Raw genomic sequence first — 10,633 nt, 5'->3', positions numbered from 1 at the left:
GCTGACACTGTCTCATTATTCTAACAGCAAAAGCGGGTGCGCAAAGATTCATATAGATTTGGAGTTGAGTCAATGACACCCTAATCTCATAACTAACCTTTAGGTAAATTCTGAAGCAGGTCCGTTCACTAGACCATGAAGTACCATCCGATTTTCATAGTCGAATCTAGGGATAACCGAGCACAACCTAAAGTTACACTAGGCTATGTTCTAGTGTCGATATATCAAAAGATTTTTTTTAAAAACACGCTACATTCTAATGTATTAGTAAACACGAACGGCTTACCTTCTACCCCATTCTCGTCTGCATAAACCTTCGAGTGACCGACAACCGCAAACCGGCAGCACGCCAGCGTCGTGTCCCGCGCTACCTAATATCCTTTAACTTAACCAATCAGAGAAAGTAATGTTGGATCAGTTGGCGCCATTCTCAACTACATTCAATTAAAGTGAAAGAGGACTACTTAGTGTGATTTGTTAGGTGCCATCTTGTAATAGGTTCCGTATAATGGTATCTTTAACAGTGACCATTCCACGATCACGATTAGCAAGGTCAAAAGTTAAAAACTACATCCATTAATTAATTTGGTTCAAACGATGTTAGGTGTTTTTTGTAAGAGTCGTGCAAGGAGCCTTGCAGGCCAGACGTTTTTTAAAAAAAATAGAAACTAGTGTAACTTTATTGTTCCTCGTTAGGTGAACATTTAGTATATCTTGTTCTTTCATGACATATTCCCTTGTCATTATGCCTTGCGAAATAGAGGCAATCACCTCCCATTGCGCATTTATTTATTTAAATCTCACCAATTTCAACCAGTGCCAGAATTATCCAGTTCAAATGTGTTTGTCCAAACTAATTATCGCACCGATGACACGAAGTCCATTGCCTGAACCAAAAAAGTACACCAATGAAGAATAGATATGAAGGTCTGCTTTACATGCACAAATGCCCAGTTAGACTCAAAACTGATGCTAAATGCTATAAAGTTTGTCTGCTCCACATACATCTATTATTTCTGATATTTCAGAAATTAAGAACTGTGTTAGTTTATTGGCTCACCTTATGATCCTAGGACAGGTTACTCACCAGATTGTTTAAATATATTGCGTTTCCTTAGGATCACTAGTACTTCACCAGGTCTTGGTCACATACCACTGTATCTCTTGATTTAGACCTTTCTTCACACTATTTAGAGTATACATCCAGAAAGTTTCGCGTTGTTTGCGAATGGTTTTCATGGCTACCCCTCTTTTACTGTAGATTTTTTCTATGATAAGCCATTTGAAGTCACTTTCGAGATGGTCCTTCTCTATACAGTGTTGTACCAGTGGGGCTGTGAGTTTCTTGTTTCTCACAGCTGATTTGTGCTCACTGTATCTCACCCGAAATTCACGTGCTGTTTCACCGATATATGCTAATCCACACGGGCAGACCAGCATATATACAATGTTGTGACTCCTACAATTAGTCAGGGTTTTCAATTTCACAGTTTTGCCTTCATATTCAAAACAGTCAGTGACTAAGGCACTCTCACAGGCATGGCAGGAACCACACCTGTGATTGCCTAAAATCATGGGCAGACCTGTAACTGTTAGCTGACGTGCTGTATTCGGTTGGTCTAATCTGGTATGTACCAGGAGATCGCGTAAGTTACGATTTCTGCGGTAAGCTACTATAGGTTGTTCCAGCTGAGTATCATTTTCATCGCTGTTCAGAATTTTCCAGTTCTTCATAATCACATTCCTAATCTTATGGTTCAGAGGTGAGTGATTGATAACACAGACCAACTGGTCCTTAGACGTACGGGCCGAACCTGCCAGTAATGCCTCTCGATCATAATACTTGGCTCTCTTGTAGGCATGTCTTATGAGTCTATTGGGATAACCTCTGGCCAGAAGTCGTGCCCGAAGAGCATCTCCATGTGTGTGGAAGTCCTGCATATCAGTGCAATTACGCCTGATGCGCAGGAATTCACCGAAGGGAATGGCATCCCTCTGGCTTGTAGGATGGAAACTCTTGTAATGTAGTATCGTGTTCTTCGCAGATGGTTTCCTGAACAGACTCACCGTAATAGTATTGTTTAATCCCGAGATAAGAATATCTAGGAACTCCACTTGGGATGTACTACTATTAGCTGTGAATTTGAGATTATGGTCGCTCGCATTAAGCCAAAGTATGAAGTCTTTCAGGGAATCGTCAGTACCTGTCCATATAAAGAAAATATCATCGATGAAGCGTCTCCATCCGATGACACTTTCAAAAAAAGGGGCAGCTTCATTGAAGATATTTTTAAGCTCCCACTCCCCCATATAGATGTTGGCCACACTAGGAGCACAAGATGCTCCCATGCTGGTGCCCTTGATTTGTTTGAAGAGAGTCCCCTCAAATTCAAAAAGATTGTTCATGAGTACCACTTCTAGGCACTCCAAGATGAATTTATCTGGTCTGTCTCCTGGGGTTCTTTGTAGCAGGGCTGCGACAGCTTGTAACGCTTGGTACTGGGGAATGTTGGTATACAAAGCTTCAATATCAAGCGTTACAAGAATCTGTTGATTGTGATCAAAAGGTATGCCCTCAATTTTGTTGATCATATCACCCGTGTCCCGAATGAATGAGGCATAACTTTGCGTTAAGGGGCAGAGATATGAGTCCACAAACTTGGACAAAGGCTCAGTACTTGAGCCTATTGTCGAAACAATTGGGCGCATTGGTGGATCTGCCATGTTCTTGTGAGTTTTTGGCAGACCATAAAGGGCTGGTGTTATAGGACAAGACCTATTCAGAAAGTTAAATTCCTCCTGACAAATGTCACCGCATTCTAAAGCTTGGCTAGTAATGTCCAAAATGATTCTTCTGAGATTAACCAATTCCTTGGGGTGGGATTTTGTGTAGTGATGAGGGATGGCTAGCATTTTAGTCATCTTATCACAATACTGGTTCTTATCCATTACAACAATCCCTCCCCCTTTATCACAGGGTTTTATCACTAGATCTTTTTTAGTCTTGATGCTGCGTAAAGCATCATTCTCTGTGATTGTCAAATTGTTTTTTACAAAAAATGATTTCTTGGTCACTCGTGTTATTTCTTTGAGAACATTTTGTTCAAAGATTTGAACTTCCGGGCCCACCATATCAAGAGTGGGGGTAAATTGTGATGGTGGTTTACATCCGGATTGGTTGTCTGTCTCATTAGTAGCGGGACGGTCAAGGAAGAATTTCTTTAATCTAACCTTTCTGAAAAAGGAAAAGAGATCCTCATGTAGTTTAAACAAGTTTGGGCGGGTGCAGGGAACAAATGAAAGTCCTCGACTCAATACAGCTCGTTCATCATCATTAAGGGGGACAGTGGAAAGGTTGAAAATCGGTAACATATCACCGACCTCTGGGCCACTACTAACATCCTCTACCGCCAGTATTGTTGATTGCGGGTTCTCATATATGGTTGCTGATTTTGATGTTGAGGGGCCATCGATTGAGAGTCTTCTCTGTTCGACGTCCACCTCCTGTTCCTGCCTCTGAATCGGCCTCTCCCTAAAAAAGGAGATTGGCCACGAAATGATTGTTGGGACATTCGCCTACCCCTATATGTGTCGTAGTGTGCACCCGGTGCATCCTGTACATTCTCATTATCAGAATCTGTCGAATATGTATCCGAGAAATTCACTACTCTTCGTCTAGGGTTATAGTTGTTGTAACTTTGATGATCTTGATTTTGATTCCAATCTTTATAGTACGTGGCATTGAGGTAAGGATATGCTTTTTCCTCTGTATACCATCTGATATCTTTTTTCAATTTATCAGCTTTTTTGTTAGTGAGATAGGCATCAAAATCCATCATTTCAGAACTAACCCTCTCAAGTCTTGCTTTCGCGTCTTCTAAAGCAGTCGAGTTTTTCAGTTTATCCTCTAAAGTCAGAATTTCTTGGTTCAAAGCTATTAATACTTCTCTGGCAGTTTCTATAATGAGGATCATCCAATCCCTGGAGCAGCGGTTAGCAATAAGTGACCACCGCTCCAGGAATTTTCGGATCTCTACAAACAGGGCTGGAACGTTCCGGACCCTTAGGCCTGATGGTATAACTCCTGCTCGGAGGTACTCGAGCATATATTGTGCATGTGAATCCATACGCTTCGATTTCTTTTTCAGATTTAATAAACTGTTCCATTCTACATTATCATGCATATTTGGGGGATTCGGGTTACCATTAGAGGCCATTTGTCCCAGTAAGGTATTTAGGTCTTCATCCGTAAAGCCAAAAGTTTTGAGTCCCTCCATCCTCAATACTATAATGAAGAGGTACTAATGTAATCGTCTCAAAAGTTGGGCAAGGAACTAATCCTGAAAACTGCTATATTCCTAATTAAAGGGATCTCACATATGTCAAAAAGAGCACGAACAAGAAAAAGGAGGATTAGATATCAGAAATAGAAAGGAATGTAGACCTTACTAGAATACTCCACACAGTGTCACCCAACAAAGAAAAGACTTTTCCTTTTCTTATACAAAATACTTATAAATTAATTAAATATTAAACACAAAAATATATCCCACGGTTGAAAAACCGTGAATGCACAGCAAAAAAATGGGACCCCCTTCAAATAAACTTTAAGGTCAGGGAAAAAGGGGAAATAAACACTGACAAATAGTAAATCTTCCCTCACGACCTCTTTTTTTGAAAACAAACAAATTAATTGTACAAGGGAAAAATTCAGGTCTAAAAGCAATGATGCTACACACAAGAAAAAGGTTTTTTTTATATAATAATTTTTGTTAATTTTATTTTTTGTTGTTTGACTTATTCAATTCGTCATTGATCAATTTAGTACATTTATCATAATCAAATCATATATAGTAAACACTAATTAAATTCATTACAGTAAAACAGCATCATATAAACAGCAATCCTAGGGCACATGAACTATACAGCAAACATATTATAACAGCATACCTTCTCATTCATATCCATACCCACACATTCCACATTCACACATAAAGCAAAAACAACGACAATAGAGACTTTTTTTTTTTTTTTTTTTTTTTTTTGGTTTTCTCATATACTCAACATTTAGAACATGAAATACGTCAATGTTATCTGAAATTGGTAAGACAACTACAAAAGTAGGATCTTAATATCACAAGATCAGTGGTCGACGCGTTTCGATGGCCATGTTGCCATCTTCATCAGGACCAGATGTATATTTCAAAAACAGAAAAAGCCCCAGGAAAACCTGAAACAACATGTAGATAAAAGGCAATAAATAATTGGCCCAAAATTTCCCTATATATTCATACAGAAAAGGAAATGCTTCACATGTTGGGTGAACACCAGTTTATCAGACAACATAATGCATCAACGCAGAGTTGTAAAGTCCAGGTGGAAAGAGGGAAAGAAGAATTATTATGCTCGAGATGTATTTATAATACTAATTAGGTAGCTCACTTTCCCTTTTTATGTAACTAGTTAGGTAGCTCACTATCCATTTATGCAGCTAGTATGTGGTGTGCAGTGACATACACATCGTAATTCTTAAAAAAGAGACAGGAAAGGTAGTTTTTCAATGCCACCACCAAGCACCCAGTGTAAGACCAAAGTGGTCCTATATTTAGTGACATTTTTACCACTAAGTCGTTATTCAAAAAAGAAACTTACTTCAATTTCTTTTAAAAGATTTGCAACAATATGATGGACCAGTCTTTTGTGGGACATCCAATCCCTCAAGGTTTGTTGTGTCTCTAGATGTCCTTTAATCAAAGGTACAGAAAGACACATTGTATACTTTGCAGCAAAGGTTGCAGATTATTCATTGCTAAAAGAATTTTCTGTTCTGTTACCTGATTGATTTGTCAAAAATATTCCTAACTTTCTCCAAAAGGTCACGGTTTGCTCGATTTCGGTCTCGCGTACTATCAAGCTAGTGTGCCTGTATTTTCAATTTTGATCATTAGGTATGAATTCTCTACTTGTCTTTGTTCTCATTCTTTCTGCAGAGGTGTTTTTTTAGCATTCTCTTTTCTGAGTTAGCATGAATTCAAGTTTCAGTGGCAGCGTTATTTATTTGTATTTTATTCAAGAGTTTTCTAAAGCACAACCAGCTCACAAAGGTGTCAGAGCACTGTACGAATATGGTATACTAGAGGTACATTTACAAGATACATTAAATTATAAATAACAATTTTAACCAGAGCTCAGACCAGGTTGAATATATAATATGAAACTATTGGCATAAAGATGAGAAGTGCGTGGGAAGAAAAGAAAAACACAGAGCTGTAGTGCTTCACTTGAGAATTTAAGGCAAGGCGCTGTTACTTCTTTATCTCCAGTGAAAGCCTACAGAGAGTAGGTCAGTGGAAGGTTAGCAGACAGCAGTTGTGGGCATTTTATTGATATATGTGGTCTTCACTTTCCAGCGGTAGGCATTACCACTCAGTAGAGGAAAGAGCATGGAATTCTTTGGTTTTACAAAGTGTCAACGATAGGATAAGATCTGTGCTTAACTTGTGCTGACTTTTGCAGGTGCCTGGCACCGGCCTTTATTTATGAAACCAGCAATTAATGACAATACACCGTATGGTGGCGCTGCTTGTCTTTTTTCTAACTTCAGCTAAGTATTTCACAGATTCGTATAAATCATTATTCAACTTGCATGGGTAGTCCATCCTTACTGCTTGAGATGGCCCAGAATAGACACAAATGTCATACCTGTATCAGTGTGATGGTTAGTAGGTAGTGCTCAGACTGGTATTTGTCAGTCCTAGCAGGGGCAGTGGGTGGGATGAGCTCTACTGGCCACTGAGAACTAAGTTGGGCTCTTGCACTTAGGGCCAGATTTATGAAAATGTGAAACAGTGCAACGCAGCAACACAACTTGTTTTATTTACAGGAGACTTGCAAGTGACAGCTCATCCGCTGTATCAGGTGACACTTAACAAAAGACAACATCATTCTTTAATGTACAGTAACAATGAAGAGACAACCAAATATGCACACCATTACATGTCGCACACAGAGCCATCTGTCAATGCGAAAAGAGACTATATACATGACCGTGAACGGCCACAACCACAAACCCAAACTACAATAGTCAACAGCCTTATGGCAGAGACGGAGACAAAAGTCAGAATGCTAACCTTGCTTGCAGACCAGGCTCCACCATCAATCCTGGGATAAAGAACAACATGATTCTAGCTAAGCTAAAAGTCAAAACTGCTATGATTTCAGTCCCTTACTTTACGCAACACTCTGGAAGGCATTTCATAATGTCAGACGTCAGCATTACCAGCTAAGAATAGAAAGTCTTGTAATCACACACCTAGTATAATATTGAGGGACAGGAACACCTGCGCTTGTGACAATCTGCCACAAGGTGGTGCGGTCTGGCTTATTCAGAGATGATCACAACAACAGTGCATTATTAATTCAATATACATAAAAAATTACTATTACCTGCCGTCCAAGCCATTCTTATAGCTCGAGGGGCCCGTCATATTTGTAGAGGTGTGATGGTTAGTGTTTGTGTTATTACTGTCATTGGCAGCATGGTGGAGCAGTGTGTGGTGCAAGCTAAAGTGGCCTCCTGACGAGAGACCTGGCACTTATTTGATTTTTTTTTTTTTTTACAAATTTAGCACTGGAGCAAGTACAGGGAAACAGGTGACCTGGTCCTTTCCTCTAGACAATACTAAAGGGGGCCGGAGTACAGCAGTCGCAGAGCCCTGGATGCTAAAGATGCAAGCGTCAGTGGCTGGCACAAAGGCAACGAGAAACAAAACCTACCAGACAATGATCTGTGGCCAGAACAGGCAACAAAAAAAGTCTTATGTAGGGTGTAATGTTTCTTGATAGTACCACAGGAAACGCATGTATAGGTTGTTATAGAGGTTTATTATTAACACCCCATCCATCAGCTCCATAAGGGTAACTGACTTCCAGGTACAAGCTGAGTTCTAGGTTCTATGTTCTATAGAACCCAGATCTCATGGAACAGGAGAAGCGACATCACACATCTCCCTTTCAATAACAAGTTGAATAACAAATGCATTAAGAGATACAGACAAAGTATTATCACATAACAATCAAGAATGATCATGACAGTTAACTAACATAGTCTTTCATGAAAACAGGTACTGAAGTCTTTCGACCACTACGTCTCAGATCATTTTTTAACAACTTATCTGTATCACTAGATGAATTTTTACATAACATTTCCAAATCAAAATTAGACTTTGTAATTACAACTCGATTTAAATTCCAAATTTTCCCATTCTCAAGTTTGACAGCATTTCTTAAACACTTTACTACTCTCATGGGAGCGGTAAACTTGGACCAAGATAATGCTCCTCTAGGAGCCTTCACACGTACCCAATCACCTACCTTTACCTTTACTTGTTTAGCCTTTTTTCTCGTGTCAAAGTGAATTTTATTTTTAAGCTGTAGATTCTCCTCTCTTTTCCTCCAAAGACCAATGCTATTATCTTTCACACCTTTACCCCATGTCATCCAACCAGGACACAATCTCGTGTTGGGAGCCCTGCCTTTAAATAATTCAAAAGGCGATTTACCTGTAGAGGTATGAGGAGTGAAACGATGTGCCAAAATACATTTTTGTAATTCATCCTTCCAATTCAAACAATTAGTTCTAGAAAGTTGAATATTTTCTTTTATAACTCTATTAAATCTTTCTACTGTCCCATTTCCTTCTGGATGATATATCGAACATCTCTTATGAATGATACCACATGATGAAAGATAATCATTCATTTGTCCTGAGCAGAACTGAGGGCCATTATCCGATAAAATACTTTTTGGGAAACCTTCTCTCATAAACACATCCTGTAAAAGTGAAATGACACAACTTGAGGTGATCTCTGATACACATATGACTTCAACCCATCTAGAATAAAGATCAATCAAAACAATTAAATATGGAGTACGATGTTCTCCATTAAGAGGACCAACAATATCAATGGCAATATCCTCCCAAGGACCATTGGGAAGTCTTCTACAAATCATGGGCACAGCGTGCGGGGGAAGAACCTTATCACTAATTTTGCATTGTAGACATTCTCTAACCTCACGCTTAACTTCCAAATCCATAGCAGGCCACCAAAAACTAACTCTCAACCTTTCCTTAGTTTTCACTATCCCTAAATGACCTTGATGTGCCTCCTCCATCAGTCTTTTCCTTAAGGAAGAGGGAGGAACCAATTTATTTCCTCTTAACAAAATTTCTTTATCAACTGATAACTCATCAGCCACCAATCGCCAAGCTTTTGATAGCGAATTATCATTTGAACCTTTAGTTGGAATCATGTTCATAACTTTCACCAACTCACCATCTTTTCTTAATTCCTCTTTCCACTCATTTTCTTTTACAACACCTGAGGTAATTTCACACACACTGACTTTCTCTTCAAAGAAATCATCATCAATCCATTCTTCACCTACCTCACCAACTAAACGAGACAGACAATCCGCTGAAACATTATCAACACCAGGAAGATGTTCTACACTAAAATTAAAATCTTGCATCCCTACAACCCAACGTCTTATGCGAGAAGAAATGGAATCAAGTCCCTTTTTCATGAAAATTTCCTTTAGTGGTTTATGGTCTGAACATACCTTGAAACACGTTCCCCATACAAAATTTCTAAACTTATTGAGAGCCCAGAATATAGCCAAAGCTTCTTTTTCAATTACCGAGTAATTCAATTCTGGCCCAGGTAAACTCCTTGATGCACACGCAATTGACTGTTCTTTACCATCTCTGGTTTGCTTTAAAATGGCACCTAACCCTTTTGAACTTGCATCAGTCACTACAGTGGTCTATTTCCCTGGAATAAATGCCTGCAAACTCGGTGCATTTTTTAAATTTTCTTTCAACTCTAAGAATTCTCTTTGACACTCTTCCGACCAAATACATTCTTTGTTCTTTCCAAGCAACTGTCTCATGTTACTTGATTTACTTGCAAGATTGTTAACAAATTTCCCATAATATTCAATCCTACCCAAGAATGAAACAACTTCTTCTTTTGTCACAGAAGTTGCTAGATTTATAATTGTTTCTACCAACTCTTTCTTAAGAATTATTCCAGAGGCTGTGATGTAATGCCCTAAATAATTCACCTGTTGTTCTGAAAATTTACTTTTTCATATTTTAATGTGAGACCTGCTTTCTCAAGTTTGCCAAGTACTAATCTCACATACATATCATGTTCCTGTTGATTGGAACCAAATATCAAAAGATCATCTTGATAACATTTCACATTTTTCACACTTTTCAAAACTGATGACATGACCCTTTGAAACACAGACGCAGCAGATACAAGACCAAACGGCATTCTTTTATATTTGAAAGCACCCATGGGAGTGATGAATGCCGTCAAGTCCTGTGAGTCCTGCGTCAGCTCTATTTGATGATAGGCCTCCGTGAGATCTAGGGTAGTAAAAAACTTTGCACCACCCAACGTAGACATTATTTCATCTATATTAGGCAATCGGAACTTGTCAACAACTACCTCCTTATTAAGGGACCTCAAGTCCACACAAAGCCTTATATCGCCATTAGGTTTGTTCACAATAACAACCGGAGCCAACCACTCAGAAGCTTCTACAGGAGAAATTATTCCTTGTT

Source organism: Triturus cristatus, chromosome 1_1, assembly GCF_964204655.1.
Source record: "Triturus cristatus chromosome 1_1, aTriCri1.1, whole genome shotgun sequence".
Lineage (NCBI taxonomy): Eukaryota > Metazoa > Chordata > Amphibia > Caudata > Salamandridae > Triturus > Triturus cristatus.
This window is presented reverse-complemented; position numbering follows the sequence as displayed.